This window comes from Phyllobates terribilis, unplaced genomic scaffold (assembly GCF_046119375.1).
Source record: "Phyllobates terribilis strain yellow unplaced genomic scaffold, ASM4611937v1 Scaffold_27__1_contigs__length_16484149, whole genome shotgun sequence".
Classification (NCBI taxonomy): domain Eukaryota; kingdom Metazoa; phylum Chordata; class Amphibia; order Anura; family Dendrobatidae; genus Phyllobates; species Phyllobates terribilis.
The window spans coordinates 13,687,983-13,715,728 of record NW_027362787.1 but is presented as its reverse complement, the minus strand read 5'-3'; the positions used below and the strand labels follow the sequence as shown (position 1 = coordinate 13,715,728).

Below are 27,746 nucleotides of genomic sequence, written 5' to 3'. Positions count from 1 at the left end.
GCAAAGCCAAAGAGTCCATCCCAAAATCCGACAAACAAGCAAAATGAACAAAAAACATTGAATTCAATTCTTTCTGATTTTAGAAACTGCATTAAAGAAGGGGTGCACCGGTCCTGGAGATACTGCAATACCAGGTCAATGCGTGGAGTGGACAGAGCAAGCTCTTTTTCCATCTCCCTGTTCTAAAAATCCATTTAATATATGGTCCCCAGATAGGGGACGTATCAGATATTAAACTGATAAGAACAGATACTACACTTGATCTTAGCCAAAAGGCCGAGAAGCGATAACCAGAATTGGTTTCAAACTACGGAGCCACCCAAGGATCCTGAAAAGTCCATTTGTGGAGATGATCTCCTGGACTCCCGTTAAGAAGACATGTTGTCAACCTCTAGATCCCTTACATGCCTGCACTTTTCGGCTTGCTGCTGCTGCAATCCACGCGTTTTAGATCTGCATAACTCCACCTCTTTAAACACAGCACCTTCACCCCCTGCTGTTCCCACCCGCCTCAACACCGTTGGAAGGGAGGAGAACCAATTAAGGCGGGGGGTGGGGTGGAACGAGCAGCTGTCTACCCTTAGCAGGAGGGCTCCTGATTACATACCTCTCCTGCTGCTGCTGCTGCTGGCTGTCCAGCAGCAGACTGAAGGTGGCTGCTGCTGTGCACAGGTATATAAAGGCTCAGAGCCTATTATGACACGCGCAGCCAGCGTTCCATTGCCACATTCCATCTACTGCAGGCAGGATACCTGGCTGGCTGAATGTCGCTGAGAAGCTCACAGAGACCGCCATAAGCAACAGTTTAACAGAATGCCACAGACTAATCAACCAAACTTTTTGGGTTGGGTTCTCTTTTATAGTCTGCAGGCATTAAATGAAAGAAGTCAGTGTTCCAGCAGAAGGAGACAACGTTTCAGAAAAGGCATTGTAGCAAACCAAAAAAGAAATTTTAAGCGCAGCAGAGTAACCAGCGCACATACCTGTTAGCTCAGGTGAGTTTAAAAGGCTGCTGTTGATAACAAGGGCATTTGCTAAATAGATGGTGTGTGTGCAACAATATACTGAAAGGTCAATTATATTGTGCAGCTTATCTCACCACCTGTAGTTATTTAGGTGAAAGCTCCAAAATGCTTGCCTAATATGTCTGGTTATCCAAAAGGAAGTAAAAAGGGAGAGCTAGAAAGATAGCATTGCATCACATTACATGGCAATGCAATGCACAGTTGCTGAAGTTGAACCAAAATGAGCTTGTAATCTGGCTTCTGCAACTTTGAACATGAAAAATCCAATGAGGAGAAGAAAAGCAAAGCCAAAGAGTCCATCCCAAAATCCGACAAACAAGCAAAATGAACAAAAAACATTGAATTCAATTCTTTCTGATTTTAGAAACTGCATTAAAGAAGGGGTGCACCGGTCCTGGAGATACTGCAATACCAGGTCAATGCGTGGAGTGGACAGAGCAAGCTCTTTTTCCATCTCCCTGTTCTAAAAATCCATTTAATATATGGTCCCCAGATAGGGGACGTATCAGATATTAAACTGATAAGAACAGATACTACACTTGATCTTAGCCAAAAGGCCGAGAAGCGATAACCAGAATTGGTTTCAAACTACGGAGCCACCCAAGGATCCTGAAAAGTCCATTTGTGGAGATGAGCTCCTGGACTCCCGTTAAGAAGACATGTTGTCAACCTCTAGATCCCTTACATGCCTGCACTTTTCGGCTTGCTGCTGCTGCAATCCACGCGTTTTAGATCTGCATAACTCCACCTCTTTAAACACAGCACCTTCACCCCCTGCTGTTCCCACCCGCCTCAACACCGTTGGAAGGGAGGAGAACCAATTAAGGCGGGGGGTGGGGTGGAACGAGCAGCTGTCTACCCTTAGCAGGAGGGCTCCTGATTACATACCTCTCCTGCTGCTGCTGCTGCTGGCTGTCCAGCAGCAGACTGAAGGTGGCTGCTGCTGTGCACAGGTATATAAAGGCTCAGAGCCTATTATGACACGCGCAGCCAGCGTTCCATTGCCACATTCCATCTACTGCAGGCAGGATACCTGGCTGGCTGAATGTCGCTGAGAAGCTCACAGAGACCGCCATAAGCAACAGTTTAACAGAATGCCACAGACTAATCAACCAAACTTTTTGGGTTGGGTTCTCTTTTATAGTCTGCAGGCATTAAATGAAAGAAGTCAGTGTTCCAGCAGAAGGAGACAACGTTTCAGAAAAGGCATTGTAGCAAACCAAAAAAGAAATTTTAAGCGCAGCAGAGTAACCAGCGCACATACCTGTTAGCTCAGGTGAGTTTAAAAGGCTGCTGTTGATAACAAGGGCATTTGCTAAATAGATGGTGTGTGTGCAACAATATACTGAAAGGTCAATTATATTGTGCAGCTTATCTCACCACCTGTAGTTATTTAGGTGAAAGCTCCAAAATGCTTGCCTAATATGTCTGTTTATCCAAAAGGAAGTAAAAAGGGAGAGCTAGAAAGATAGCATTGCATCACATTACATGGCAATGCAATGCACAGTTGCTGAAGTTGAACCAAAATGAGCTTGTAATCTGGCTTCTGCAACTTTGAACATGAAAAATCCAATGAGGAGAAGAAAAGCAAAGCCAAAGAGTCCATTCCAAAATCCGACAAACAAGCAAAATGAACAAAAAACATTGAATTCAATTCTTTCTGATTTTAGAAACTGCATTAAAGAAGGGGTGCACCGGTCCTGGAGATACTGCAATACCAGGTCAATGCGTGGAGTGGACAGAGCAAGCTCTTTTTCCATCTCCCTGTTCTAAAAATCCATTTAATATATGGTCCCCAGATAGGGGACGTATCAGATATTAAACTGATAAGAACAGATACTACACTTGATCTTAGCCAAAAGGCCGAGAAGCGATAACCAGAATTGGTTTCAAACTACGGAGCCACCCAAGGATCCTGAAAAGTCCATTTGTGGAGATGAGCTCCTGGACTCCCGTTAAGAAGACATGTTGTCAACCTCTAGATCCCTTACATGCCTGCACTTTTCGGCTTGCTGCTGCTGCAATCCACGCGTTTTAGATCTGCATAACTCCACCTCTTTAAACACAGCACCTTCACCCCCTGCTGTTCCCACCCGCCTCAACACCGTTGGAAGGGAGGAGAACCAATTAAGGCGGGGGGTGGGGTGGAACGAGCAGCTGTCTACCCTTAGCAGGAGGGCTCCTGATTACATACCTTTCCTGCTGCTGCTGCTGCTGGCTGTCCAGCAGCAGACTGAAGGTTGCTGCTGCTGTGCACAGGTATATAAAGGCTCAGAGCCTATTATGACACGCGCAGCCAGCGTTCCATTGCCACATTCCATCTACTGCAGGCAGGATACCTGGCTGGCTGAATGTCGCTGAGAAGCTCACAGAGACCGCCATAAGCAACAGTTTAACAGAATGCCACAGACTAATCAACCAAACTTTTTGGGTTGGGTTCTCTTTTATAGTCTGCAGGCATTAAATGAAAGAAGTCAGTGTTCCAGCAGAAGGAGACAACGTTTCAGAAAAGGCATTGTAGCAAACCAAAAAAGAAATTTTAAGCGCAGCAGAGTAACCAGCGCACATACCTGTTAGCTCAGGTGAGTTTAAAAGGCTGCTGTTGATAACAAGGGCATTTGCTAAATAGATGGTGTGTGTGCAACAATATACTGAAAGGTCAATTATATTGTGCAGCTTATCTCACCACCTGTAGTTATTTAGGTGAAAGCTCCAAAATGCTTGCCTAATATGTCTGTTTATCCAAAAGGAAGTAAAAAGGGAGAGCTAGAAAGATAGCATTGCATCACATTACATGGCAATGCAATGCACAGTTGCTGAAGTTGAACCAAAATGAGCTTGTAATCTGGCTTCTGCAACTTTGAACATGAAAAATCCAATGAGGAGAAGAAAAGCAAAGCCAAAGAGTCCATCCCAAAATCCGACAAACAAGCAAAATGAACAAAAAACATTGAATTCAATTCTTTCTGATTTTAGAAGCTGCATTAAAGAAGGGGTGCACCGGTCCTGGAGATACTGCAATACCAGGTCAATGCGTGGAGTGGACAGAGCAAGCTCTTTTTCCATCTCCCTGTTCTAAAAATCCATTTAATATATGGTCCCCAGATAGGGGACGTATCAGATATTAAACTGATAAGAACAGATACTACACTTGATCTTAGCCAAAAGGCCGAGAAGCGATAACCAGAATTGGTTTCAAACTACGGAGCCACCCAAGGATCCTGAAAAGTCCATTTGTGGAGATGAGCTCCTGGACTCCCGTTAAGAAGACATGTTGTCAACCTCTAGATCCCTTACATGCCTGCACTTTTCGGCTTGTTGCTGCTGCAATCCACGCGTTTTAGATCTGCATAACTCCACCTCTTTAAACACAGCACCTTCACCCCTTGCTGTTCCCACCCGCCTCAACACCGTTGGAAGGGAGGAGAACCAATTAAGGCGGGGGGTGGGGTGGAACGAGCAGCTGTCTACCCTTAGCAGGAGGGCTCCTGATTACATACCTCTCCTGCTGCTGCTGCTGCTGGCTGTCCATCAGCAGACTGAAGGTGGCTGCTGCTGTGCACAGGTATATAAAGGCTCAGAGCCTATTATGACACGCGCAGCCAGCGTTCCATTGCCACATTCCATCTACTGCAGGCAGGATACCTGGCTGGCTGAATGTCGCTGAGAAGCTCACAGAGACCGCCATAAGCAACAGTTTAACAGAATGCCACAGACTAATCAACCAAACTTTTTGGGTTGGGTTCTCTTTTATAGTCTGCAGGCATTAAATGAAAGAAGTCAGTGTTCCAGCAGAAGGAGACAACGTTTCAGAAAAGGCATTGAAAAAAAAGCAAACCAAAAAAGAAATTTTAAGCGCAGCAGAGTAACCAGCGCACATACCTGTTAGCTCAGGTGAGTTTAAAAGGCTGCTGTTGATAACAAGGGCATTTGCTAAATAGATGGTGTGTGTGCAACAATATACTGAAAGGTCAATTATATTGTGCAGCTTATCTCACCACCTGTAGTTATTTAGGTGAAAGCTCCAAAATGCTTGCCTAATATGTCTGTTTATCCAAAAGGAAGTAAAAAGGGAGAGCTAGAAAGATAGCATTGCATCACATTACATGGCAATGCAATGCACAGTTGCTGAAGTTGAACCAAAATGAGCTTGTAATCTGGCTTCTGCAACTTTGAACATGAAAAATCCAATGAGGAGAAGAAAAGCAAAGCCAAAGAGTCCATCCCAAAATCCGACAAACAAGCAAAATGAACAAAAAACATTGAATTCAATTCTTTCTGATTTTAGAAACTGCATTAAAGAAGGGGTGCACCGGTCCTGGAGATACTGCAATACCAGGTCAATGCGTGGAGTGGACAGAGCAAGCTCTTTTTCCATCTCCCTGTTCTAAAAATCCATTTAATATATGGTCCCCAGATAGGGGACGTATCAGATATTAAACTGATAAGAAAAGATACTACACTTGATCTTAGCCAAAAGGCCGAGAAGCGATAACCAGAATTGGTTTCAAACTACGGAGCCACCCAAGGATCCTGAAAAGTCCATTTGTGGAGATGAGCTCCTGGACTCCCGTTAAGAAGACATGTTGTCAACCTCTAGATCCCTTACATGCCTGCACTTTTCGGCTTGCTGCTGCTGCAATCCACGCGTTTTAGATCTGCATAACTCCACCTCTTTAAACACAGCACCTTCACCCCCTGCTGTTCCCACCCGCCTCAACACCGTTGGAAGGGAGGAGAACCAATTAAGGCGGGGGGTGGGGTGGAACGAGCAGCTGTCTACCCTTAGCAGGAGGGCTCCTGATTACATACCTCTCCTGCTGCTGCTGCTGCTGGCTGTCCAGCAGCAGACTGAAGGTGGCTGCTGCTGTGCACAGGTATATAAAGGCTCAGAGCCTATTATGACACGCGCAGCCAGCGTTCCATTGCCACATTCCATCTACTGCAGGCAGGATACCTGGCTGGCTGAATGTCGCTGAGAAGCTCACAGAGACCGCCATAAGCAACAGTTTAACAGAATGCCACAGACTAATCAACCAAACTTTTTGGGTTGGGTTCTCTTTTATAGTCTGCAGGCATTAAATGAAAGAAGTCAGTGTTCCAGCAGAAGGAGACAACGTTTCAGAAAAGGCATTGTAGCAAACCAAAAAAGAAATTTTAAGCGCAGCAGAGTAACCAGCGCACATACCTGTTAGCTCAGGTGAGTTTAAAAGGCTGCTGTTGATAACAAGGGCATTTGCTAAATAGATGGTGTGTGTGCAACAATATACTGAAAGGTCAATTATATTGTGCAGCTTATCTCACCACCTGTAGTTATTTAGGTGAAAGCTCCAAAATGCTTGCCTAATATGTCTGTTTATCCAAAAGGAAGTAAAAAGGGAGAGCTAGAAAGATAGCATTGCATCACATTACATGGCAATGCAATGCACAGTTGCTGAAGTTGAACCAAAATGAGCTTGTAATCTGGCTTCTGCAACTTTGAACATGAAAAATCCAATGAGGAGAAGAAAAGCAAAGCCAAAGAGTCCATCCCAAAATCCGACAAACAAGCAAAATGAACAAAAAACATTGAATTCAATTCTTTCTGATTTTAGAAACTGCATTAAAGAAGGGGTGCACCGATCCTGGAGATACTGCAATACCAGGTCAATGCGTGGAGTGGACAGAGCAAGCTCTTTTTCCATCTCCCTGTTCTAAAAATCCATTTAATATATGGTCCCCAGATAGGGGACGTATCAGATATTAAACTGATAAGAACAGATACTACACTTGATCTTAGCCAAAAGGCCGAGAAGCGATAACCAGAATTGGTTTCAAACTACGGAGCCACCCAAGGATCCTGAAAAGTCCATTTGTGGAGATGAGCTCCTGGACTCCCGTTAAGAAGACATGTTGTCAACCTCTAGATCCCTTACATGCCTGCACTTTTCGGCTTGCTGCTGCTGCAATCCACGCGTTTTAGATCTGCATAACTCCACCTCTTTAAACACAGCACCTTCACCCCCTGCTGTTCCCACCCGCCTCAACACCGTTGGAAGGGAGGAGAACCAATTAAGGCGGGGGGTGGGGTGGAACGAGCAGCTGTCTACCCTTAGCAGGAGGGCTCCTGATTACATACCTTTCCTGCTGCTGCTGCTGCTGGCTGTCCAGCAGCAGACTGAAGGTGGCTGCTGCTGTGCACAGGTATATAAAGGCTCAGAGCCTATTATGACACGCGCAGCCAGCGTTCCATTGCCACATTCCATCTACTGCAGGCAGGATACCTGGCTGGCTGAATGTCGCTGAGAAGCTCACAGAGACCGCCATAAGCAACAGTTTAACAGAATGCCACAGACTAATCAACCAAACTTTTTGGGTTGGGTTCTCTTTTATAGTCTGCAGGCATTAAATGAAAGAAGTCAGTGTTCCAGCAGAAGGAGACAACGTTTCAGAAAAGGCATTGTAGCAAACCAAAACAGAAATTTTAAGCGCAGCAGAGTAACCAGCGCACATACCTGTTAGCTCAGGTGAGTTTAAAAGGCTGCTGTTGATAACAAGGGCATTTGCTAAATAGATGGTGTGTGTGCAACAATATACTGAAAGGTCAATTATATTGTGCAGCTTATCTCACCACCTGTAGTTATTTAGGTGAAAGCTCCAAAATGCTTGCCTAATATGTCTGTTTATCCAAAAGGAAGTAAAAAGGGAGAGCTAGAAAGATAGCATTGCATCACATTACATGGCAATGCAATGCACAGTTGCTGAAGTTGAACCAAAATGAGCTTGTAATCTGGCTTCTGCAACTTTGAACATGAAAAATCCAATGAGGAGAAGAAAAGCAAAGCCAAAGAGTCCATCCCAAAATCCGACAAACAAGCAAAATGAACAAAAAACATTGAATTCAATTCTTTCTGATTTTAGAAACTGCATTAAAGAAGGGGTGCACCGGTCCTGGAGATACTGCAATACCAGGTCAATGCGTGGAGTGGACAGAGCAAGCTCTTTTTCCATCTCCCTGTTCTAAAAATCCATTTAATATATGGTCCCCAGATAGGGGACGTATCAGATATTAAACTGATAAGAACAGATACTACACTTGATCTTAGCCAAAAGGCCGAGAAGCGATAACCAGAATTGGTTTCAAACTACGGAGCCACCCAAGGATCCTGAAAAGTCCATTTGTGGAGATGAGCTCCTGGACTCCCGTTAAGAAGACATGTTGTCAACCTCTAGATCCCTTACATGCCTGCACTTTTCGGCTTGCTGCTGCTGCAATCCACGCGTTTTAGATCTGCATAACTCCACCTCTTTAAACACAGCACCTTCACCCCCTGCTGTTCCCACCCGCCTCAACACCGTTGGAAGGGAGGAGAACCAATTAAGGCGGGGGGTGGGGTGGAATGAGCAGCTGTCTACCCTTAGCAGGAGGGCTCCTGATTACATACCTCTCCTGCTGCTGCTGCTGCTGGCTGTCCAGCAGCAGACTGAAGGTGGCTGCTGCTGTGCACAGGTATATAAAGGCTCAGAGCCTATTATGACACGCGCAGCCAGCGTTCCATTGCCACATTCCATCTACTGCAGGCAGGATACCTGGCTGGCTGAATGTCGCTGAGAAGCTCACAGAGACCGCCATAAGCAACAGTTTAACAGAATGCCACAGACTAATCAACCAAACTTTTTGGGTTGGGTTCTCTTTTATAGTCTGCAGGCATTAAATGAAAGAAGTCAGTGTTCCAGCAGAAGGAGACAACGTTTCAGAAAAGGCATTGTAGCAAACCAAAAAAGAAATTTTAAGCGCAGCAGAGTAACCAGCGCACATACCTGTTAGCTCAGGTGAGTTTAAAAGGCTGCTGTTGATAACAAGGGCATTTGCTAAATAGATGGTGTGTGTGCAACAATATACTGAAAGGTCAATTATATTGTGCAGCTTATCTCACCACCTGTAGTTATTTAGGTGAAAGCTCCAAAATGCTTGCCTAATATGTCTGTTTATCCAAAAGGAAGTAAAAAGGGAGAGCTAGAAAGATAGCATTGCATCACATTACATGGCAATGCAATGCACAGTTGCTGAAGTTGAACCAAAATGAGCTTGTAATCTGGCTTCTGCAACTTTAAACATGAAAAATCCAATGAGGAGAAGAAAAGCAAAGCCAAAGAGTCCATCCCAAAATCCGACAAACAAGCAAAATGAACAAAAAACATTGAATTCAATTCTTTCTGATTTTAGAAACTGCATTAAAGAAGGGGTGCACCGGTCCTGGAGATACTGCAATACCAGGTCAATGCGTGGAGTGGACAGAGCAAGCTCTTTTTCCATCTCCCTGTTCTAAAAATCCATTTAATATATGGTCCCCAGATAGGGGACGTATCAGATATTAAACTGATAAGAACAGATTTTTTTTTTTTTTTTTTGAAAGCCCGAATTCGTGTACAAAACCCGAGTGCGCTTAAAAAAGTGACAAGTGCCACAAAAAAAAGTGCACTAGGATGCTGGTCTTCTTGAAACCCTCTCCAAAAGGAGAAGGGTCCCCCAAACCATTCCCCGTCCCTCCGAGCCAGAAGGCCACAGCGAGGAACAGGGACAAATAGCCACCTCCAGCCGGAGCCAGAGGCGACCCAATCTTACCCCCAATACCTGCCCGAGTTCTCACCCGAGCAAGGCACTGGGAGCCAAAGACTGTGCTCCCCTCCCGGAAGAGGGGAGCCAACAATGCTCTCCTCCCGAAAGAGGAGAGCCAGTGGGGTTCAGGGGGGAGCGGAACCTGATGGCCACACACTCCCCCCCTAGACCTGCCAAGAGAGGAACCCGTAAGGGAACCGCATCCCGACAAAATCCTAGTAAGGACGTGGACACACGTGAAAAAGTGGACACACAGTGACAAAAAAAAATTAAATAAATAGTGAAGGTTTCACAGTATAATACTGCCCGGACCTTCGACCGGGAATTGAAAAATTCCCCATCCTAAGGCCAGAAGGCCCGGAATAAGGGTGTGTGTGAAGAAAGAAATATTGAAGTGCTAGTGCAAATGTGCCATAAACTCAAGTGGGGTTCCCAATCCCAGTGAGTTAAGGCACCCCAGGGTCACCACTCCTGGGGCACTTCACACTTCGGGCTTTCGATCTTCCCCGGCCCAATGGCGTCGATCCTGGGGGGCCATGCTTTCCACCAGATGACTATATTAGCCACCTGGCGTACTAACAAGCGCCTAAACCCCAGTGTGCATAATGTATCAATCTACTAGGGCGGCCAACATCCAAAACCGCCTTTTCGAAAGATACTACACTTGATCTTAGCCAAAAGGCCGAGAAGCGATAACCAGAATTGGTTTCAAACTACGGAGCCACCCAAGGATCCTGAAAAGTCCATTTGTGGAGATGAGCTCCTGGACTCCCGTTAAGAAGACATGTTGTCAACCTCTAGATCCCTTACATGCCTGCACTTTTCGGCTTGCTGCTGCTGCAATCCACGCGTTTTAGATCTGCATAACTCCACCTCTTTAAACACAGCACCTTCACCCCCTGCTGTTCCCACCCGCCTCAACACCGTTGGAAGGGAGGAGAACCAATTAAGGCGGGGGGGTGGGGTGGAACGAGCAGCTGTCTACCCTTAGCAGGAGGGCTCCTGATTACATACCTCTCCTGCTGCTGCTGCTGCTGGCTGTCCAGCAGCAGACTGAAGGTGGCTGCTGCTGTGCACAGGTATATAAAGGCTCAGAGCCTATTATGACACGCGCAGCCAGCGTTCCATTGCCACATTCCATCTACTGCAGGCAGTATACCTGGCTGGCTGAATGTCGCTGAGAAGCTCACAGAGACCGCCATAAGCAACAGTTTAACAGAATGCCACAGACTAATCAACCAAACTTTTTGGGTTGGGTTCTCTTTTATAGTCTGCAGGCATTAAATGAAAGAAGTCAGTGTTCCAGCAGAAGGAGACAATGTTTCAGAAAAGGCATTGTAGCAAACCAAAAAAGAAATTTTAAGCGCAGCAGAGTAACCAGCGCACATACCTGTTAGCTCAGGTGAGTTTAAAAGGCTGCTGTTGATAACAAGGGCATTTGCTAAATAGATGGTGTGTGTGCAACAATATACTGAAAGGTCAATTATATTGTGCAGCTTATCTCACCACCTGTAGTTATTTAGGTGAAAGCTCCAAAATGCTTGCCTAATATGTCTGGTTATCCAAAAGGAAGTAAAAAGGGAGAGCTAGAAAGATAGCATTGCATCACATTACATGGCAATGCAATGCACAGTTGCTGAAGTTGAACCAAAATGAGCTTGTAATCTGGCTTCTGCAACTTTGAACATGAAAAATCCAATGAGGAGAAGAAAAGCAAAGCCAAAGAGTCCATCCCAAAATCCGACAAACAAGCAAAATGAACAAAAAACATTGAATTCAATTCTTTCTGATTTTAGAAACTGCATTAAAGAAGGGGTGCACCGGTCCTGGAGATACTGCAATACCAGGTCAATGCGTGGAGTGGACAGAGCAAGCTCTTTTTCCATCTCCCTGTTCTAAAAATCCATTTAATATATGGTCCCCAGATAGGGGACGTATCAGATATTAAACTGATAAGAACAGATACTACACTTGATCTTAGCCAAAAGGCCGAGAAGCGATAACCAGAATTGGTTTCAAACTACGGAGCCACCCAAGGATCCTGAAAAGTCCATTTGTGGAGATGAGCTCCTGGACTCCCGTTAAGAAGACATGTTGTCAACCTCTAGATCCCTTACATGCCTGCACTTTTCGGCTTGTTGCTGCTGCAATCCACGCGTTTTAGATCTGCATAACTCCACCTCTTTAAACACAGCACCTTCACTCCCTGCTGTTCCCACCCGCCTCAACACCGTTGGAAGGGAGGAGAACCAATTAAGGCGGGGGGTGGGGTGGAACGAGCAGCTGTCTACCCTTAGCAGGAGGGCTCCTGATTACATACCTCTCCTGCTGCTGCTGCTGCTGGCTGTCCATCAGCAGACTGAAGGTGGCTGCTGCTGGGCACAGGTATATAAAGGCTCAGAGCCTATTATGACACGCGCAGCCAGCGTTCCATTGCCACATTCCATCTACTGCAGGCAGGATACCTGGCTGGCTGAATGTCGCTGAGAAGCTCACAGAGACCGCCATAAGCAACAGTTTAACAGAATGCCACAGACTAATCAACCAAACTTTTTGGGTTGGGTTCTCTTTTATAGTCTGCAGGCATTAAATGAAAGAAGTCAGTGTTCCAGCAGAAGGAGACAACGTTTCAGAAAAGGCATTGTAGCAAACCAAAAAAGAAATTTTAAGCGCAGCAGAGTAACCAGCGCACATACCTGTTAGCTCAGGTGAGTTTAAAAGGCTGCTGTTGATAACAAGGGCATTTGCTAAATAGATGGTGTGTGTGCAACAATATACTGAAAGGTCAATTATATTGTGCAGCTTATCTCACCACCTGTAGTTATTTAGGTGAAAGCTCCAAAATGCTTGCCTAATATGTCTGTTTATCCAAAAGGAAGTAAAAAGGGAGAGCTAGAAAGATAGCATTGCATCACATTACATGGCAATGCAATGCACAGTTGCTGAAGTTGAACCAAAATGAGCTTGTAATCTGGCTTCTGCAACTTTGAACATGAAAAATCCAATGAGGAGAAGAAAAGCAAAGCCAAAGAGTCCATCCCAAAATCCGACAAACAAGCAAAATGAACAAAAAACATTGAATTCAATTCTTTCTGATTTTAGAAACTGCATTAAAGAAGGGGTGCACCGGTCCTGGAGATACTGCAATACCAGGTCAATGCGTGGAGTGGACAGAGCAAGCTCTTTTTCCATCTCCCTGTTCTAAAAATCCATTTAATATATGGTCCCCAGATAGGGGACGTATCAGATATTAAACTGATAAGAACAGATACTACACTTGATCTTAGCCAAAAGGCCGAGAAGCGATAACCAGAATTGGTTTCAAACTACGGAGCCACCCAAGGATCCTGAAAAGTCCATTTGTGGAGATGAGCTCCTGGACTCCCGTTAAGAAGACATGTTGTCAACCTCTAGATCCCTTACATGCCTGCACTTTTCGGCTTGCTGCTGCTGCAATCCACGCGTTTTAGATCTGCATAACTCCACCTCTTTAAACACAGCACCTTCACCCCCTGCTGTTCCCACCCGCCTCAACACCGTTGGAAGGGAGGAGAACCAATTAAGGCGGGGGGTGGGGTGGAACGAGCAGCTGTCTACCCTTAGCAGGAGGGCTCCTGATTACATACCTTTCCTGCTGCTGCTGCTGCTGGCTGTCCAGCAGCAGACTGAAGGTTGCTGCTGCTGTGCACAGGTATATAAAGGCTCAGAGCCTATTATGACACGCGCAGCCAGCGTTCCATTGCCACATTCCATCTACTGCAGGCAGGATACCTGGCTGGCTGAATGTCGCTGAGAAGCTCACAGAGACCGCCATAAGCAACAGTTTAACAGAATGCCACAGACTAATCAACCAAACTTTTTGGGTTGGGTTCTCTTTTATAGTCTGCAGGCATTAAATGAAAGAAGTCAGTGTTCCAGCAGAAGGAGACAACGTTTCAGAAAAGGCATTGTAGCAAACCAAAAAAGAAATTTTAAGCGCAGCAGAGTAACCAGCGCACATACCTGTTAGCTCAGGTGAGTTTAAAAGGCTGCTGTTGATAACAAGGGCATTTGCTAAATAGATGGTGTGTGTGCAACAATATACTGAAAGGTCAATTATATTGTGCAGCTTATCTCACCACCTGTAGTTATTTAGGTGAAAGCTCCAAAATGCTTGCCTAATATGTCTGTTTATCCAAAAGGAAGTAAAAAGGGAGAGCTAGAAAGATAGCATTGCATCACATTACATGGCAATGCAATGCACAGTTGCTGAAGTTGAACCAAAATGAGCTTGTAATCTGGCTTCTGCAACTTTGAACATGAAAAATCCAATGAGGAGAAGAAAAGCAAAGCCAAAGAGTCCATCCCAAAATCCGACAAACAAGCAAAATGAACAAAAAACATTGAATTCAATTCTTTCTGATTTTAGAAACTGCATTAAAGAAGGGGTGCACCGGTCCTGGAGATACTGCAATACCAGGTCAATGCGTGGAGTGGACAGAGCAAGCTCTTTTTCCATCTCCCTGTTCTAAAAATCCATTTAATATATGGTCCCCAGATAGGGGACGTATCAGATATTAAACTGATAAGAACAGATACTACACTTGATCTTAGCCAAAAGGCCGAGAAGCGATAACCAGAATTGGTTTCAAACTACGGAGCCACCCAAGGATCCTGAAAAGTCCATTTGTGGAGATGAGCTCCTGGACTCCCGTTAAGAAGACATGTTGTCAACCTCTAGATCCCTTACATGCCTGCACTTTTCGGCTTGTTGCTGCTGCAATCCACGCGTTTTAGATCTGCATAACTCCACCTCTTTAAACACAGCACCTTCACCCCCTGCTGTTCCCACCCGCCTCAACACCGTTGGAAGGGAGGAGAACCAATTAAGGCGGGGGGTGGGGTGGAACGAGCAGCTGTCTACCCTTAGCAGGAGGGCTCCTGATTACATACCTCTCCTGCTGCTGCTGCTGCTGGCTGTCCATCAGCAGACTGAAGGTGGCTGCTGCTGTGCACAGGTATATAAAGGCTCAGAGCCTATTATGACACGCGCAGCCAGCGTTCCATTGCCACATTCCATCTACTGCAGGCAGGATACCTGGCTGGCTGAATGTCGCTGAGAAGCTCACAGAGACCGCCATAAGCAACAGTTTAACAGAATGCCACAGACTAATCAACCAAACTTTTTGGGTTGGGTTCTCTTTTATAGTCTGCAGGCATTAAATGAAAGAAGTCAGTGTTCCAGCAGAAGGAGACAACGTTTCAGAAAAGGCATTGTAGCAAACCAAAAAAGAAATTTTAAGCGCAGCAGAGTAACCAGCGCACATACCTGTTAGCTCAGGTGAGTTTAAAAGGCTGCTGTTGATAACAAGGGCATTTGCTAAATAGATGGTGTGTGTGCAACAATATACTGAAAGGTCAATTATATTGTGCAGCTTATCTCACCACCTGTAGTTATTTAGGTGAAAGCTCCAAAATGCTTGCCTAATATGTCTGTTTATCCAAAAGGAAGTAAAAAGGGAGAGCTAGAAAGATAGCATTGCATCACATTACATGGCAATGCAATGCACAGTTGCTGAAGTTGAACCAAAATGAGCTTGTAATCTGGCTTCTGCAACTTTGAACATGAAAAATCCAATGAGGAGAAGAAAAGCAAAGCCAAAGAGTCCATCCCAAAATCCGACAAACAAGCAAAATGAACAAAAAACATTGAATTCAATTCTTTCTGATTTTAGAAACTGCATTAAAGAAGGGGTGCACCGGTCCTGGAGATACTGCAATACCAGGTCAATGCGTGGAGTGGACAGAGCAAGCTCTTTTTCCATCTCCCTGTTCTAAAAATCCATTTAATATATGGTCCCCAGATAGGGGACGTATCAGATATTAAACTGATAAGAACAGATACTACACTTGATCTTAGCCAAAAGGCCGAGAAGCGATAACCAGAATTGGTTTCAAACTACGGAGCCACCCAAGGATCCTGAAAAGTCCATTTGTGGAGATGAGCTCCTGGACTCCCGTTAAGAAGACATGTTGTCAACCTCTAGATCCCTTACATGCCTGCACTTTTCGGCTTGCTGCTGCTGCAATCCACGCGTTTTAGATCTGCATAACTCCACCTCTTTAAACACAGCACCTTCACCCCCTGCTGTTCCCACCCGCCTCAACACCGTTGGAAGGGAGGAGAACCAATTAAGGTGGGGGGTGGGGTGGAACGAGCAGCTGTCTACCCTTAGCAGGAGGGCTCCTGATTACATACCTCTCCTGCTGCTGCTGCTGCTGGCTGTCCAGCAGCAGACTGAAGGTGGCTGCTGCTGTGCACAGGTATATAAAGGCTCAGAGCCTATTATGACACGCGCAGCCAGCGTTCCATTGCCACATTCCATCTACTGCAGGCAGGATACCTGGCTGGCTGAATGTCGCTGAGAAGCTCACAGAGACCGCCATAAGCAACAGTTTAACAGAATGCCACAGACTAATCAACCAAACTTTTTGGGTTGGGTTCTCTTTTATAGTCTGCAGGCATTAAATGAAAGAAGTCAGTGTTCCAGCAGAAGGAGACAACGTTTCAGAAAAGGCATTGTAGCAAACCAAAAAAGAAATTTTAAGCGCAGCAGAGTAACCAGCGCACATACCTGTTAGCTCAGGTGAGTTTAAAAGGCTGCTGTTGATAACAAGGGCATTTGCTAAATAGATGGTGTGTGTGCAACAATATACTGAAAGGTCAATTATATTGTGCAGCTTATCTCACCACCTGTAGTTATTTAGGTGAAAGCTCCAAAATGCTTGCCTAATATGTCTGTTTATCCAAAAGGAAGTAAAAAGGGAGAGCTAGAAAGATAGCATTGCATCACATTACATGGCAATGCAATGCACAGTTGCTGAAGTTGAACCAAAATGAGCTTGTAATCTGGCTTCTGCAACTTTGAACATGAAAAATCCAATGAGGAGAAGAAAAGCAAAGCCAAAGAGTCCATCCCAAAATCCGACAAACAAGCAAAATGAACAAAAAACATTGAATTCAATTCTTTCTGATTTTAGAAACTGCATTAAAGAAGGGGTGCACCGGTCCTGGAGATACTGCAATACCAGGTCAATGCGTGGAGTGGACAGAGCAAGCTCTTTTTCCATCTCCCTGTTCTAAAAATCCATTTAATATATGGTCCCCAGATAGGGGACGTATCAGATATTAAACTGATAAGAACAGATACTACACTTGATCTTAGCCAAAAGGCCGAGAAGCGATAACCAGAATTGGTTTCAAACTACGGAGCCACCCAAGGATCCTGAAAAGTCCATTTGTGGAGATGAGCTCCTGGACTCCCGTTAAGAAGACATGTTGTCAACCTCTAGATCCCTTACATGCCTGCACTTTTCGGCTTGCTGCTGCTGCAATCCACGCGTTTTAGATCTGCATAACTCCACCTCTTTAAACACAGCACCTTCACCCCCTGCTGTTCCCACCCGCCTCAACACCGTTGGAAGGGAGGAGAACCAATTAAGGCGGGGGGTGGGGTGGAACGAGCAGCTGTCTACCCTTAGCAGGAGGGCTCCTGATTACATACCTCTCCTGCTGCTGCTGCTGCTGGCTGTCCAGCAGCAGACTGAAGGTGGCTGCTGCTGTGCACAGGTATATAAAGGCTCAGAGCCTATTATGACACGCGCAGCCAGCGTTCCATTGCCACATTCCATCTACTGCAGGCAGGATACCTGGCTGGCTGAATGTCGCTGAGAAGCTCACAGAGACCGCCATAAGCAACAGTTTAACAGAATGCCACAGACTAATCAACCAAACTTTTTGGGTTGGGTTCTCTTTTATAGTCTGCAGGCATTAAATGAAAGAAGTCAGTGTTCCAGCAGAAGGAGACAACGTTTCAGAAAAGGCATTGTAGCAAACCAAAAAAGAAATTTTAAGCGCAGCAGAGTAACCAGCGCACATACCTGTTAGCTCAGGTGAGTTTAAAAGGCTGCTGTTGATAACAAGGGCATTTGCTAAATAGATGGTGTGTGTGCAACAATATACTGAAAGGTCAATTATATTGTGCAGCTTATCTCACCACCTGTAGTTATTTAGGTGAAAGCTCCAAAATGCTTGCCTAATATGTCTGTTTATCCAAAAGGAAGTAAAAAGGGAGAGCTAGAAAGATAGCATTGCATCACATTACATGGCAATGCAATGCACAGTTGCTGAAGTTGAACCAAAATGAGCTTGTAATCTGGCTTCTGCAACTTTGAACATGAAAAATCCAATGAGGAGAAGAAAAGCAAAGCCAAAGAGTCCATCCCAAAATCCGACAAACAAGCAAAATGAACAAAAAACATTGAATTCAATTCTTTCTGATTTTAGAAACTGCATTAAAGAAGGGGTGCACCGGTCCTGGAGATACTGCAATACCAGGTCAATGCGTGGAGTGGACAGAGCAAGCTCTTTTTCCATCTCCCTGTTCTAAAAATCCATTTAATATATGGTCCCCAGATAGGGGACGTATCAGATATTAAACTGATAAGAACAGATACTACACTTGATCTTAGCCAAAAGGCCGAGAAGCGATAACCAGAATTGGTTTCAAACTACGGAGCCACCCAAGGATCCTGAAAAGTCCATTTGTGGAGATGAGCTCCTGGACTCCCGTTAAGAAGACATGTTGTCAACCTCTAGATCCCTTACATGCCTGCACTTTTCGGCTTGCTGCTGCTGCAATCCACGCGTTTTAGATCTGCATAACTCCACCTCTTTAAACACAGCACCTTCACCCCCTGCTGTTCCCACCCGCCTCAACACCGTTGGAAGGGAGGAGAACCAATTAAGGCGGGGGGTGGGGTGGAACGAGCAGCTGTCTACCCTTAGCAGGAGGGCTCCTGATTACATACCTCTCCTGCTGCTGCTGCTGCTGGCTGTCCAGCAGCAGACTGAAGGTGGCTGCTGCTGTGCACAGGTATATAAAGGCTCAGAGCCTATTATGACACGCGCAGCCAGCGTTCCATTGCCACATTCCATCTACTGCAGGCAGGATACCTGGCTGGCTGAATGTCGCTGAGAAGCTCACAGAGACCGCCATAAGCAACAGTTTAACAGAATGCCACAGACTAATCAACCAAACTTTTTGGGTTGGGTTCTCTTTTATAGTCTGCAGGCATTAAATGAAAGAAGTCAGTGTTCCAGCAGAAGGAGACAACGTTTCAGAAAAGGCATTGTAGCAAACCAAAAAAGAAATTTTAAGCGCAGCAGAGTAACCAGCGCACATACCTGTTAGCTCAGGTGAGTTTAAAAGGCTGCTGTTGATAACAAGGGCATTTGCTAAATAGATGGTGTGTGTGCAACAATATACTGAAAGGTCAATTATATTGTGCAGCTTATCTCACCACCTGTAGTTATTTAGGTGAAAGCTCCAAAATGCTTGCCTAATATGTCTGTTTATCCAAAAGGAAGTAAAAAGGGAGAGCTAGAAAGATAGCATTGCATCACATTACATGGCAATGCAATGCACAGTTGCTGAAGTTGAACCAAAATGAGCTTGTAATCTGGCTTCTGCAACTTTGAACATGAAAAATCCAATGAGGAGAAGAAAAGCAAAGCCAAAGAGTCCATCCCAAAATCCGACAAACAAGCAAAATGAACAAAAAACATTGAATTCAATTCTTTCTGATTTTAGAAACTGCATTAAAGAAGGGGTGCACCGGTCCTGGAGATACTGCAATACCAGGTCAATGCGTGGAGTGGACAGAGCAAGCTCTTTTTCCATCTCCCTGTTCTAAAAATCCATTTAATATATGGTCCCCAGATAGGGGACGTATCAGATATTAAACTGATAAGAACAGATACTACACTTGATCTTAGCCAAAAGGCCGAGAAGCGATAACCAGAATTGGTTTCAAACTACGGAGCCACCCAAGGATCCTGAAAAGTCCATTTGTGGAGATGAGCTCCTGGACTCCCGTTAAGAAGACATGTTGTCAACCTCTAGATCCCTTACATGCCTGCACTTTTCGGCTTGCTGCTGCTGCAATCCACGCGTTTTAGATCTGCATAACTCCACCTCTTTAAACACAGCACCTTCACCCCCTGCTGTTCCCACCCGCCTCAACACCGTTGGAAGGGAGGAGAACCAATTAAGGCGGGGGGTGGGGTGGAACGAGCAGCTGTCTACCCTTAGCAGGAGGGCTCCTGATTACATACCTTTCCTGCTGCTGCTGCTGCTGGCTGTCCAGCAGCAGACTGAAGGTTGCTGCTGCTGTGCACAGGTATATAAAGGCTCAGAGCCTATTATGACACGCGCAGCCAGCGTTCCATTGCCACATTCCATCTACTGCAGGCAGGATACCTGGCTGGCTGAATGTCGCTGAGAAGCTCACAGAGACCGCCATAAGCAACAGTTTAACAGAATGCCACAGACTAATCAACCAAACTTTTTGGGTTGGGTTCTCTTTTATAGTCTGCAGGCATTAAATGAAAGAAGTCAGTGTTCCAGCAGAAGGAGACAACGTTTCAGAAAAGGCATTGTAGCAAACCAAAAAAGAAATTTTAAGCGCAGCAGAGTAACCAGCGCACATACCTGTTAGCTCAGGTGAGTTTAAAAGGCTGCTGTTGATAACAAGGGCATTTGCTAAATAGATGGTGTGTGTGCAACAATATACTGAAAGGTCAATTATATTGTGCAGCTTATCTCACCACCTGTAGTTATTTAGGTGAAAGCTCCAAAATGCTTGCCTAATATGTCTGTTTATCCAAAAGGAAGTAAAAAGGGAGAGCTAGAAAGATAGCATTGCATCACATTACATGGCAATGCAATGCACAGTTGCTGAAGTTGAACCAAAATGAGCTTGTAATCTGGCTTCTGCAACTTTGAACATGAAAAATCCAATGAGGAGAAGAAAAGCAAAGCCAAAGAGTCCATCCCAAAATCCGACAAACAAGCAAAATGAACAAAAAACATTGAATTCAATTCTTTCTGATTTTAGAAACTGCATTAAAGAAGGGGTGCACCGGTCCTGGAGATACTGCAATACCAGGTCAATGCGTGGAGTGGACAGAGCAAGCTCTTTTTCCATCTCCCTGTTCTAAAAATCCATTTAATATATGGTCCCCAGATAGGGGACGTATCAGATATTAAACTGATAAGAACAGATTTTTTTTTTTTTTTTTTTTTTCTTTTTTTTTTTTTTAGCCCGAATTCGTGTACAAAACCCGAGTGCGCTTAAAAAAGTGACAAGTGCCACAAAAAAAGTGCACTAGGATGCTGGTCTTCTTGAAACCCTCTCCAAAAGGAGAAGGGTCCCCCAAACCATTCCCCGTCCCTCCGAGCCAAAATGCCACAGCGAGGAACAGGGACAAAAAGCCACCTCCAGCCGAAGCCAGAGGTGACCCAATCTTACCCCCAGCACCTGCCCGAGTTCTCACCCGAGCAAGGCACTGGGAGCCAAAGACTGTGCTCCCCTCCCGGAAGAGGGGAGCCAACAACGCTCTCCTCCCGAAAGAGGAGAGCCAGGGGGGTTCAGGGGGGAGCGGAACCTGATGGCCACACACTCCCCCCCTAGACCTGCCAAGAGAGGAACCCGTAAGGGAACCGCATCCCGACAAAATCCTAGTAGGACGTGACACACGTGAATAAGTGGACACACAGTGACAAAGAAATTAAATAAATAGTGAAGGTTTCACAGTATAATACTGCCCGGACCTTCGACCGGGAATTGAAAAATTCCCCATCCTAAGGCCAGAAGGCCCGGAATAAGGGTGTGTGCGAAGAAAGAAAATTTGAAGTGCTTGTGCAAATGTGCCATAAACTCAAGTGGGGTTCCCAATCCCAGTGAGTTAAGGTACCCCAGGGTCACCACTCCTGGGGCACTTCACACTTCGGGCTTTCGATCTTCCCCGGCCCAATGGCGTCGATCCTGGGGGGCCATGCTTTCCACCAGATGACTATATTAGCCACCTGGCGTACTAACAAGCGCCTAAACCCCAGTGTGCATAATGTATCAATCTACTAGGGCGGCCAACATCCAAAACCGCCTTTTCAAAAGATACTACACTTGATCTTAGCCAAAAGGCCGAGAAGCGATAACCAGAATTGGTTTCAAACTACGGAGCCACCCAAGGATCCTGAAAAGTCCATTTGTGGAGATGAGCTCCTGGACTCCCGTTAAGAAGACATGTTGTCAACCTCTAGATCCCTTACATGCCTGCACTTTTCGGCTTGCTGCTGCTGCAATCCACGCGTTTTAGATCTGCATAACTCCACCTCTTTAAACACAGCACCTTCACCCCCTGCTGTTCCCACCCGCCTCAACACCGTTGGAAGGGAGGAGAACCAATTAAGGCGGGGGGTGGGGTGGAACGAGCAGCTGTCTACCCTTAGCAGGAGGGCTCCTGATTACATACCTCTCCTGCTGCTGCTGCTGCTGGCTGTCCAGCAGCAGACTGAAGGTGGCTGCTGCTGTGCACAGGTATATAAAGGCTCAGAGCCTATTATGACACGCGCAGCCAGCGTTCCATTGCCACATTCCATCTACTGCAGGCAGGATACCTGGCTGGCTGAATGTCGCTGAGAAGCTCACAGAGACCGCCATAAGCAACAGTTTAACAGAATGCCACAGACTAATCAACCAAACTTTTTGGGTTGGGTTCTCTTTTATAGTCTGCAGGCATTAAATGAAAGAAGTCAGTGTTCCAGCAGAAGGAGACAACGTTTCAGAAAAGGCATTGTAGCAAACCAAAAAAGAAATTTTAAGCGCAGCAGAGTAACCAGCGCACATACCTGTTAGCTCAGGTGAGTTTAAAAGGCTGCTGTTGATAACAAGGGCATTTGCTAAATAGATGGTGTGTGTGCAACAATATACTGAAAGGTCAATTATATTGTGCAGCTTATCTCACCACCTGTAGTTATTTAGGTGAAAGCTCCAAAATGCTTGCCTAATATGTCTGTTTATCCAAAAGGAAGTAAAAAGGGAGAGCTAGAAAGATAGCATTGCATCACATTACATGGCAATGCAATGCACAGTTGCTGAAGTTGAACCAAAATGAGCTTGTAATCTGGCTTCTGCAACTTTGAACATGAAAAATCCAATGAGGAGAAGAAAAGCAAAGCCAAAGAGTCCATCCCAAAATCCGACAAACAAGCAAAATGAACAAAAAACATTGAATTCAATTCTTTCTGATTTTAGAAACTGCATTAAAGAAGGGGTGCACCGGTCCTGGAGATACTGCAATACCAGGTCAATGCGTGGAGTGGACAGAGCAAGCTCTTTTTCCATCTCCCTGTTCTAAAAATCCATTTAATATATGGTCCCCAGATAGGGGACATATCAGATATTAAACTGATAAGAACAGATACTACACTTGATCTTAGCCAAAAGGCCGAGAAGCGATAACCAGAATTGGTTTCAAACTACGGAGCCACCCAAGGATCCTGAAAAGTCCATTTGTGGAGATGAGCTCCTGGACTCCCGTTAAGAAGACATGTTGTCAACCTCTAGATCCCTTACATGCCTGCACTTTTCGGCTTGCTGCTGCTGCAATCCACGCGTTTTAGATCTGCATAACTCCACCTCTTTAAACACAGCACCTTCACCCCCTGCTGTTCCCACCCGCCTCAACACCGTTGGAAGGGAGGAGAACCAATTAAGGCGGGGGGTGGGGTGGAACAAGCAGCTGTCTACCCTTAGCAGGAGGGCTCCTGATTACATACCTCTCCTGCTGCTGCTGCTGCTGGCTGTCCAGCAGCAGACTGAAGGTGGCTGCTGCTGTGCACAGGTATATAAAGGCTCAGAGCCTATTATGACACGCGCAGCCAGCGTTCCATTGCCACATTCCATCTACTGCAGGCAGGATACCTGGCTGGCTGAATGTCGCTGAGAAGCTCACAGAGACCGCCATAAGCAACAGTTTAACAGAATGCCACAGACTAATCAACCAAACTTTTTGGGTTGGGTTCTCTTTTATAGTCTGCAGGCATTAAATGAAAGAAGTCAGTGTTCCAGCAGAAGGAGACAACGTTTCAGAAAAGGCATTGTAGCAAACCAAAAAAGAAATTTTAAGCGCAGCAGAGTAACCAGCGCACATACCTGTTAGCTCAGGTGAGTTTAAAAGGCTGCTGTTGATAACAAGGGCATTTGCTAAATAGATGGTGTGTGTGCAACAATATACTGAAAGGTCAATTATATTGTGCAGCTTATCTCACCACCTGTAGTTATTTAGGTGAAAGCTCCAAAATGCTTGCCTAATATGTCTGTTTATCCAAAAGGAAGTAAAAAGGGAGAGCTAGAAAGATAGCATTGCATCACATTACATGGCAATGCAATGCACAGTTGCTGAAGTTGAACCAAAATGAGCTTGTAATCTGGCTTCTGCAACTTTGAACATGAAAAATCCAATGAGGAGAAGAAAAGCAAAGCCAAAGAGTCCATCCCAAAATCCGACAAACAAGCAAAATGAACAAAAAACATTGAATTCAATTCTTTCTGATTTTAGAAACTGCATTAAAGAAGGGGTGCACCGGTCCTGGAGATACTGCAATACCAGGTCAATGCGTGGAGTGGACAGAGCAAGCTCTTTTTCCATCTCCCTGTTCTAAAAATCCATTTAATATATGGTCCCCAGATAGGGGACGTATCAGATATTAAACTGATAAGAACAGATACTACACTTGATCTTAGCCAAAAGGCCGAGAAGCGATAACCAGAATTGGTTTCAAACTACGGAGCCACCCAAGGATCCTGAAAAGTCCATTTGTGGAGATGAGCTCCTGGACTCCCGTTAAGAAGACATGTTGTCAACCTCTAGATCCCTTACATGCCTGCACTTTTCGGCTTGCTGCTGCTGCAATCCACGCGTTTTAGATCTGCATAACTCCACCTCTTTAAACACAGCACCTTCACCCCCTGCTGTTCCCACCCGCCTCAACACCGTTGGAAGGGAGGAGAACCAATTAAGGCGGGGGGTGGGGTGGAACGAGCAGCTGTCTACCCTTAGCAGGAGGGCTCCTGATTACATACCTCTCCTGCTGCTGCTGCTGCTGGCTGTCCAGCAGCAGACTGAAGGTGGCTGCTGCTGTGCACAGGTATATAAAGGCTCAGAGCCTATTATGACACGCGCAGCCAGCGTTCCATTGCCACATTCCATCTACTGCAGGCAGGATACCTGGCTGGCTGAATGTCGCTGAGAAGCTCACAGAGACCGCCATAAGCAACAGTTTAACAGAATGCCACAGACTAATCAACCAAACTTTTTGGGTTGGGTTCTCTTTTATAGTCTGCAGGCATTAAATGAAAGAAGTCAGTGTTCCAGCAGAAGGAGACAACGTTTCAGAAAAGGCATTGTAGCAAACCAAAAAAGAAATTTTAAGCGCAGCAGAGTAACCAGCGCACATACCTGTTAGCTCAGGTGAGTTTAAAAGGCTGCTGTTGATAACAAGGGCATTTGCTAAATAGATGGTGTGTGTGCAACAATATACTGAAAGGTCAATTATATTGTGCAGCTTATCTCACCACCTGTAGTTATTTAGGTGAAAGCTCCAAAATGCTTGCCTAATATGTCTGTTTATCCAAAAGGAAGTAAAAAGGGAGAGCTAGAAAGATAGCATTGCATCACATTACATGGCAATGCAATGCACAGTTGCTGAAGTTGAACCAAAATGAGCTTGTAATCTGGCTTCTGCAACTTTGAACATGAAAAATCCAATGAGGAGAAGAAAAGCAAAGCCAAAGAGTCCATCCCAAAATCCGACAAACAAGCAAAATGAACAAAAAACATTGAATTCAATTCTTTCTGATTTTAGAAACTGCATTAAAGAAGGGGTGCACCGGTCCTGGAGATACTGCAATACCAGGTCAATGCGTGGAGTGGACAGAGCAAGCTCTTTTTCCATCTCCCTGTTCTAAAAATCCATTTAATATATGGTCCCCAGATAGGGGACGTATCAGATATTAAACTGATAAGAACAGATACTACACTTGATCTTAGCCAAAAGGCCGAGAAGCGATAACCAGAATTGGTTTCAAACTACGGAGCCACCCAAGGATCCTGAAAAGTCCATTTGTGGAGATGAGCTCCTGGACTCCCGTTAAGAAGACATGTTGTCAACCTCTAGATCCCTTACATGCCTGCACTTTTCGGCTTGCTGCTGCTGCAATCCACGCGTTTTAGATCTGCATAACTCCACCTCTTTAAACACAGCACCTTCACCCCCTGCTGTTCCCACCCGCCTCAACACCGTTGGAAGGGAGGAGAACCAATTAAGGCGGGGGGTGGGGTGGAACAAGCAGCTGTCTACCCTTAGCAGGAGGGCTCCTGATTACATACCTCTCCTGCTGCTGCTGCTGCTGGCTGTCCAGCAGCAGACTGAAGGTGGCTGCTGCTGTGCACAGGTATATAAAGGCTCAGAGCCTATTATGACACGCGCAGCCAGCGTTCCATTGCCACATTCCATCTACTGCAGGCAGGATACCTGGCTGGCTGAATGTCGCTGAGAAGCTCACAGAGACCGCCATAAGCAACAGTTTAACAGAATGCCACAGACTAATCAACCAAACTTTTTGGGTTGGGTTCTCTTTTATAGTCTGCAGGCATTAAATGAAAGAAGTCAGTGTTCCAGCAGAAGGAGACAACGTTTCAGAAAAGGCATTGTAGCAAACCAAAAAAGAAATTTTAAGCGCAGCAGAGTAACCAGCGCACATACCTGTTAGCTCAGGTGAGTTTAAAAGGCTGCTGTTGATAACAAGGGCATTTGCTAAATAGATGGTGTGTGTGCAACAATATACTGAAAGGTCAATTATATTGTGCAGCTTATCTCACCACCTGTAGTTATTTAGGTGAAAGCTCCAAAATGCTTGCCTAATATGTCTGTTTATCCAAAAGGAAGTAAAAAGGGAGAGCTAGAAAGATAGCATTGCATCACATTACATGGCAATGCAATGCACAGTTGCTGAAGTTGAACCAAAATGAGCTTGTAATCTGGCTTCTGCAACTTTGAACATGAAAAATCCAATGAGGAGAAGAAAAGCAAAGCCAAAGAGTCCATCCCAAAATCCGACAAACAAGCAAAATGAACAAAAAACATTGAATTCAATTCTTTCTGATTTTAGAAACTGCATTAAAGAAGGGGTGCACCGGTCCTGGAGATACTGCAATACCAGGTCAATGCGTGGAGTGGACAGAGCAAGCTCTTTTTCCATCTCCCTGTTCTAAAAATCCATTTAATATATGGTCCCCAGATAGGGGACGTATCAGATATTAAACTGATAAGAACAGATACTACACTTGATCTTAGCCAAAAGGCCGAGAAGCGATAACCAGAATTGGTTTCAAACTACGGAGCCACCCAAGGATCCTGAAAAGTCCATTTGTGGAGATGAGCTCCTGGACTCCCGTTAAGAAGACATGTTGTCAACCTCTAGATCCCTTACATGCCTGCACTTTTCGGCTTGCTGCTGCTGCAATCCACGCGTTTTAGATCTGCATAACTCCACCTCTTTAAACACAGCACCTTCACCCCCTGCTGTTCCCACCCGCCTCAACACCGTTGGAAGGGAGGAGAACCAATTAAGGCGGGGGGTGGGGTGGAACGAGCAGCTGTCTACCCTTAGCAGGAGGGCTCCTGATTACATACCTCTCCTGCTGCTGCTGCTGCTGGCTGTCCAGCAGCAGACTGAAGGTGGCTGCTGCTGTGCACAGGTATATAAAGGCTCAGAGCCTATTATGACACGCGCAGCCAGCGTTCCATTGCCACATTCCATCTACTGCAGGCAGGATACCTGGCTGGCTGAATGTCGCTGAGAAGCTCACAGAGACCGCCATAAGCAACAGTTTAACAGAATGCCACAGACTAATCAACCAAACTTTTTGGGTTGGGTTCTCTTTTATAGTCTGCAGGCATTAAATGAAAGAAGTCAGTGTTCCAGCAGAAGGAGACAACGTTTCAGAAAAGGCATTGTAGCAAACCAAAAAAGAAATTTTAAGCGCAGCAGAGTAACCAGCGCACATACCTGTTAGCTCAGGTGAGTTTAAAAGGCTGCTGTTGATAACAAGGGCATTTGCTAAATAGATGGTGTGTGTGCAACAATATACTGAAAGGTCAATTATATTGTGCAGCTTATCTCACCACCTGTAGTTATTTAGGTGAAAGCTCCAAAATGCTTGCCTAATATGTCTG

At 45.3% G+C, this 27,746-nt stretch overlaps 19 non-coding genes and 3 pseudogenes across 19 annotated transcripts; all 22 read right to left on the bottom strand.

Annotated features, from left to right (window-relative positions):
- Positions 1-97: 97 nt before the first annotated feature.
- LOC141177194 (U2 spliceosomal RNA) lies at positions 98-288 on the bottom strand. Its single transcript, XR_012253811.1, has one exon. It is a non-coding gene; the product is annotated as a U2 spliceosomal RNA (small nuclear RNA).
- A 1,115-nt stretch (positions 289-1,403) lies between these two features.
- On the bottom strand, positions 1,404-1,594 carry LOC141177193 (U2 spliceosomal RNA). The gene has a single exon (XR_012253810.1). It is a non-coding gene; the product is annotated as a U2 spliceosomal RNA (small nuclear RNA).
- Positions 1,595-2,709: 1,115 nt separating this feature from the next.
- On the bottom strand, positions 2,710-2,900 carry LOC141177191 (U2 spliceosomal RNA). Its single transcript, XR_012253809.1, has one exon. It is a non-coding gene; the product is annotated as a U2 spliceosomal RNA (small nuclear RNA).
- A 1,115-nt stretch (positions 2,901-4,015) lies between these two features.
- Positions 4,016-4,206, bottom strand: LOC141177190 (U2 spliceosomal RNA). The gene has a single exon (XR_012253808.1). It is a non-coding gene; the product is annotated as a U2 spliceosomal RNA (small nuclear RNA).
- Positions 4,207-5,327: 1,121 nt separating this feature from the next.
- LOC141177587 (U2 spliceosomal RNA) lies at positions 5,328-5,518 on the bottom strand. The gene has a single exon (XR_012254169.1). It is a non-coding gene; the product is annotated as a U2 spliceosomal RNA (small nuclear RNA).
- Positions 5,519-6,633: 1,115 nt separating this feature from the next.
- LOC141177785 (U2 spliceosomal RNA) lies at positions 6,634-6,824 on the bottom strand. Its single transcript, XR_012254336.1, has one exon. It is a non-coding gene; the product is annotated as a U2 spliceosomal RNA (small nuclear RNA).
- Positions 6,825-7,939: 1,115 nt separating this feature from the next.
- LOC141177188 (U2 spliceosomal RNA) lies at positions 7,940-8,130 on the bottom strand. Its single transcript, XR_012253806.1, has one exon. It is a non-coding gene; the product is annotated as a U2 spliceosomal RNA (small nuclear RNA).
- Positions 8,131-9,245: 1,115 nt separating this feature from the next.
- On the bottom strand, positions 9,246-9,427 carry LOC141177902 (U2 spliceosomal RNA). Its single transcript, XR_012254422.1, has one exon. It is a non-coding gene; the product is annotated as a U2 spliceosomal RNA (small nuclear RNA).
- A 799-nt stretch (positions 9,428-10,226) lies between these two features.
- Positions 10,227-10,318, bottom strand: LOC141178168 (U2 spliceosomal RNA; annotated as a pseudogene).
- Positions 10,319-11,434: 1,116 nt separating this feature from the next.
- Positions 11,435-11,625, bottom strand: LOC141177187 (U2 spliceosomal RNA). The gene has a single exon (XR_012253805.1). It is a non-coding gene; the product is annotated as a U2 spliceosomal RNA (small nuclear RNA).
- A 1,115-nt stretch (positions 11,626-12,740) lies between these two features.
- On the bottom strand, positions 12,741-12,931 carry LOC141177186 (U2 spliceosomal RNA). Its single transcript, XR_012253804.1, has one exon. It is a non-coding gene; the product is annotated as a U2 spliceosomal RNA (small nuclear RNA).
- A 1,115-nt stretch (positions 12,932-14,046) lies between these two features.
- Positions 14,047-14,237, bottom strand: LOC141177185 (U2 spliceosomal RNA). The gene has a single exon (XR_012253803.1). It is a non-coding gene; the product is annotated as a U2 spliceosomal RNA (small nuclear RNA).
- Positions 14,238-15,352: 1,115 nt separating this feature from the next.
- Positions 15,353-15,543, bottom strand: LOC141177184 (U2 spliceosomal RNA). The gene has a single exon (XR_012253802.1). It is a non-coding gene; the product is annotated as a U2 spliceosomal RNA (small nuclear RNA).
- A 1,115-nt stretch (positions 15,544-16,658) lies between these two features.
- On the bottom strand, positions 16,659-16,849 carry LOC141177183 (U2 spliceosomal RNA). The gene has a single exon (XR_012253801.1). It is a non-coding gene; the product is annotated as a U2 spliceosomal RNA (small nuclear RNA).
- A 1,115-nt stretch (positions 16,850-17,964) lies between these two features.
- Positions 17,965-18,155, bottom strand: LOC141177182 (U2 spliceosomal RNA). Its single transcript, XR_012253800.1, has one exon. It is a non-coding gene; the product is annotated as a U2 spliceosomal RNA (small nuclear RNA).
- A 1,115-nt stretch (positions 18,156-19,270) lies between these two features.
- On the bottom strand, positions 19,271-19,461 carry LOC141177180 (U2 spliceosomal RNA). The gene has a single exon (XR_012253799.1). It is a non-coding gene; the product is annotated as a U2 spliceosomal RNA (small nuclear RNA).
- Positions 19,462-20,576: 1,115 nt separating this feature from the next.
- On the bottom strand, positions 20,577-20,808 carry LOC141177946 (U2 spliceosomal RNA; annotated as a pseudogene).
- Positions 20,809-21,568: 760 nt separating this feature from the next.
- LOC141178107 (U2 spliceosomal RNA) lies at positions 21,569-21,660 on the bottom strand (annotated as a pseudogene).
- Positions 21,661-22,775: 1,115 nt separating this feature from the next.
- Positions 22,776-22,966, bottom strand: LOC141178303 (U2 spliceosomal RNA). Its single transcript, XR_012254601.1, has one exon. It is a non-coding gene; the product is annotated as a U2 spliceosomal RNA (small nuclear RNA).
- A 1,115-nt stretch (positions 22,967-24,081) lies between these two features.
- On the bottom strand, positions 24,082-24,272 carry LOC141177179 (U2 spliceosomal RNA). The gene has a single exon (XR_012253798.1). It is a non-coding gene; the product is annotated as a U2 spliceosomal RNA (small nuclear RNA).
- Positions 24,273-25,387: 1,115 nt separating this feature from the next.
- LOC141177178 (U2 spliceosomal RNA) lies at positions 25,388-25,578 on the bottom strand. The gene has a single exon (XR_012253797.1). It is a non-coding gene; the product is annotated as a U2 spliceosomal RNA (small nuclear RNA).
- Positions 25,579-26,693: 1,115 nt separating this feature from the next.
- Positions 26,694-26,884, bottom strand: LOC141177176 (U2 spliceosomal RNA). Its single transcript, XR_012253795.1, has one exon. It is a non-coding gene; the product is annotated as a U2 spliceosomal RNA (small nuclear RNA).
- Positions 26,885-27,746: the final 862 nt, after the last annotated feature.